This window comes from Lathyrus oleraceus, chromosome 4 (genome assembly GCF_024323335.1).
Source record: "Lathyrus oleraceus cultivar Zhongwan6 chromosome 4, CAAS_Psat_ZW6_1.0, whole genome shotgun sequence".
Classification (NCBI taxonomy): Eukaryota; Viridiplantae; Streptophyta; class Magnoliopsida; order Fabales; family Fabaceae; genus Lathyrus; species Lathyrus oleraceus.
The window spans coordinates 345,907,700-345,911,643 of record NC_066582.1 but is presented as its reverse complement, the minus strand read 5'-3'; the positions used below and the strand labels follow the sequence as shown (position 1 = coordinate 345,911,643).

Genomic DNA, 3,944 nt, shown 5'->3' with positions numbered 1-3,944 from the left:
TTAAAATTGTGCCAAAGACCTCCAAGATGAGGCATGTGTTACTTGATAAGACCTCCAAGAGTAGAGGCAATTGACGGATAAAAGGGATTAGTAGCCATTCCCCCGTTATTCAGTGAGTCGTTCTTTATGCTCGCACCACGTGCTGATGCTTCAGAACTTGTGCCCAAAATCTTTGTCCAGTGTCTGTCAAGTGGAATAGGATCCCACTTTCTGGATCCCCACGCTTTCTTTGTCATGAGCTCACCCCGGCCAGGGTTAAGAGCATGAGGTCTCATCCTCATTACCTGTTTGATCAGCTTCACCCTAACTCTCAATGTTAGTGGTTAAGAGCTACAAATTACCCTTGTACAGTTTGACTTGTTTGTCGAGGTTGACATGACCCCTCTTGACTAAAGCCTACCCATTGTTTGAGCCCTTTTTTGTATGGATATAGTGTGTGATGTTTGTTCACTTGTATTGATGTTTGATGTGTGCTCTTGAACTAGGAGTTTTCCCTTTGAGCTTAATTTGAAGGATCATTATCATGTTCATCTAAGCGGAAGATACAAGATACATTGAGGATCTCTTGTGAGACTTGTTTGATGGCTTATGCTTTGTGCTTGCTTATTCCAAGAGAGGAATTCCTAGTGTGGTTTCATTTCTTATCCCTCACCTTTTTGTTTCCTTAGGACTTAACCCTCCTCCTTCATTTCTCCACTCTAACCTAAGCCAAAACTCTTTTTGTGCAAACATTTGACTTTGTTTTCAACATTAGAAACCTAAGCCTTAGGCTTTTGATTTTCAAACTTTCTTTTCATAACACTCATTTTGTATATACTTCTAATTGGTAAATATAACCCATTCAAATTTCTTTTTGTGGTTCCAATGTCCACTTTCTTAATCAAATTTTTTCATAACCTTTAGCTATTAGGTTTTAGTTATCTTTGTGGTAGATGTAATACTCGCCTATATCCTTAGTGATAAACAATGAGTCTTCCATGCTTATTATAGGGTTAACCCCTCACTAGCATGTTGAAGCTATCCTCACATGGTGGATTTGTGGTTTTAGGTTGAGTTTTCTCCCTTTGATAACAAAAGACCTTAAGGCTTTTAGACCAATCAATCCACTCATTTGTTTTGAGATTTTTACCCCGAACTACGAGGTTTTGATCCTAATCTTTTTATAAGAGGGTACGTAGGTAATGGGTTTATCCATCCAAACACAAAATGTAAATAACTTGTATATTCTTTTCTCATCTCTTCAATCATGTTTGCACAAATAAAATTTCACAAAAACAATAACCTTTTGCAACAAGTGTGAAAAGGGCTCCCTAGGAGTACCGAGGATGTTTTGGGTGCCTAACACCTTCCCATTGCATAACCAACCCCCTTACCCAGATCTCTGACATTTTTACTAGTTTTTTATTCGATAAAACTTTTAGGTTTTTGTTCGTTTTCTAACCATTCATTTGGATAAATAGATGTGTGGTGGCGACTCGACTTTGTATGATTTACCTTGGATTTAGTCAATATCTCCAATGGTAACGAATACCCCGCTACAGCTGTCATACCCTAATTTTGTCCGGTCCTTGGTGACATCAAGTCTTCAATGACATTTTTCATCTATTAGGATCCTTAAGAAAACATCTGCTGCATTTGTTTTTACTGAAGCATGGGATGGTATATGCATCTTTGGATAACAAAGCCCATTGTGGTTTACCCACGAGACCTTTTTGTTTCAAAAGCCCATTTGCATAAACGTGCCCATAATTTAAAATGTGGTTTGAACCTTTTTACACTACTAATTCAAAATGCATTTGATTATTAGTAAGGTATTAAGAGCCATGGATGTTTTTATGATCACTCATCATTAAACCTATTTGCATGTCCCAAATACATATGCCAAATCTTTAAACCATTCATAAAAATCCTTAAGCTAAGTGAGTATGTTGGTTTAGGATTAAGATATTACGTGCATGGGTATTTAATTAGTTTTCTATGATCAAAGTTTGAAAGTGCAACATTTTGTGACATGTTTTTATCTTAGGCCTTTTTGGCATATTTTATTTTCGATAATATTAATGTGTTTTTCGATAATATTAATGTGTTAAAATCAATCAAATTAAAAGTGCGTTAAATTGCATTGTTGGGCCCAATTCATTTTTGGTTTGAATTATAATTTAAATATTCTTCTGGTTAATAAAATTAAATTGTTAAGACAAAGTTTACTTTAAAAAAGAAAAGAAAAGAAAGAGAGACTAATTACACAAATAATATTCCCAAATCATATTCCAAATAATGTTCCAAGTGATATTCAAATCATATTCCAATTTAATCGAAATGTTACATAATAACCCAAAAGTATCCACATAAATAACAAAAAAAACTTAAATTAAAATTATGTAAATTTTGCAAATGATCCAAAGGGTTACATGTCTAACCCAATTTTTCTTACAGTTTAATATATCCTAACTAATCCCAAATTCCTAATAATCCAAAACAATTACATAACTGTCCAAAAAGAGAAATTTCAAATTAAGTTTGTACATGTTACAAGCAGTCCCTAAGTTCATAATCCAAAAAGTCTCTGTTACATCAGAAATAATTTTATTAAAAAAATTGGAATAAGTGGTAAACACAATCCAAAAGCTCTTTTGGAAGTTCCCAATTCAAAAGCACCTCTTCAGAACTTTTCCAAAACCCGTTGAATAACAGCGCCCCTTTTTCAATCAATCAACATCAACATCACTTCACCTGTAAAACCAATTCAAAATTGAAAACAGCTTATCAAATAAGCACTTAAAAAGCTGGAAAACAATTAATAGAAAGAGCAGATTAATATGTTACACAATGAATCAAAGGAAGTGCTCTGAAACACACTGCATTATCCAAATAAACGACTTTAAATCCATAGATTAATCATCCCACAAAATCTGGAAATAGGATCCAACAAGTTATCTCACAGAAACCAACATTCATGTATATAAACCACAAAATTAATTAAGAGTAACACGTTTTATAAAATCCAGAAGAAATTTTCAAAGTAATCTTTTCTCTGTTAACTCCAAAGAGACACAACACAGTATCAATTCTTCTCAAAAGCAAAAAAACACAATAACAACAGCAACCGCATCGCAAAGTTTTTTTTCAAAACCCTAAAACAGCAACAGCAAACACAGTAAGAACAACCACATAACAATTCTTCAAAAAACCTAAAACCAAAACAAGAACAACAACAAAAGAGCAAGACCTGGTTTTCTCGAAACCCACACCAACGCGAGCACTCAGTACATCTCAGTCGATTCCTCATCACGATTCGGTGAAATCTTGGAAGAGCAGGAAATCGGAGCCGCGGGAGCACGAATCGAAGCGCATCCACGTCAGAATCGGTAAGACTTTTCTCCACTTCGCGTTTAAACCGATTCTTTGATATTGTTGTAACCCGGCGTCGAGGATTGGTTTGTGGAATACGTAGTCACGACAACGGAAGAGCTCGTTCTCCTCCAAGGTTAACGGTGGGTTAAGGCACTGTGAAGATGCCAGAGTGGAGAAGACGGCGTTGATTTTTTGTTCCAACTTATGCGTGCTTCCATTTTATTTTGTTGAGGATCCGGTTTGGGCCCAAGGCCCAAACGGAACTTTTCCTTCATACTCCCCCTATATCCACGAACCCCTGGTATTTGAACCAGAAACAATCCCTAGGCCCGGTCCAAATCTTAGAACTACAAAGTTATTAATAGATTTGGAATCTGTTGACAGTAATTAGGAGTTTAAGTAGTTAATTAATATTGATTTTAGAATCATGATTAGGATGTTACTTAGAGTTTATTTTAGTGATAATAATTTGGTGATTAGTATTAGTTCTTTTAGAATTTAATTAGGATAATTGATTAGCACTTAATTTTTGACATTTTGTTTAGAATTTAATTCTTGGATAATTGTTGTTAAATTTAGAATTATTTTAG

General features: G+C 34.9%; 1 long non-coding RNA gene across 1 annotated transcript; it reads right to left on the bottom strand.

Moving 5' to 3' along the window:
- Positions 1-2,278: 2,278 nt before the first annotated feature.
- LOC127075402 (uncharacterized) lies at positions 2,279-3,453 on the bottom strand. The gene is made up of 2 exons (XR_007786431.1): positions 3,230-3,453; positions 2,279-2,733 (listed from the first exon to the last, which is right to left on the bottom strand). It is a non-coding gene; the product is annotated as an uncharacterized LOC127075402 (long non-coding RNA).
- Between the last annotated feature and the right edge of the window lie 491 nt (positions 3,454-3,944).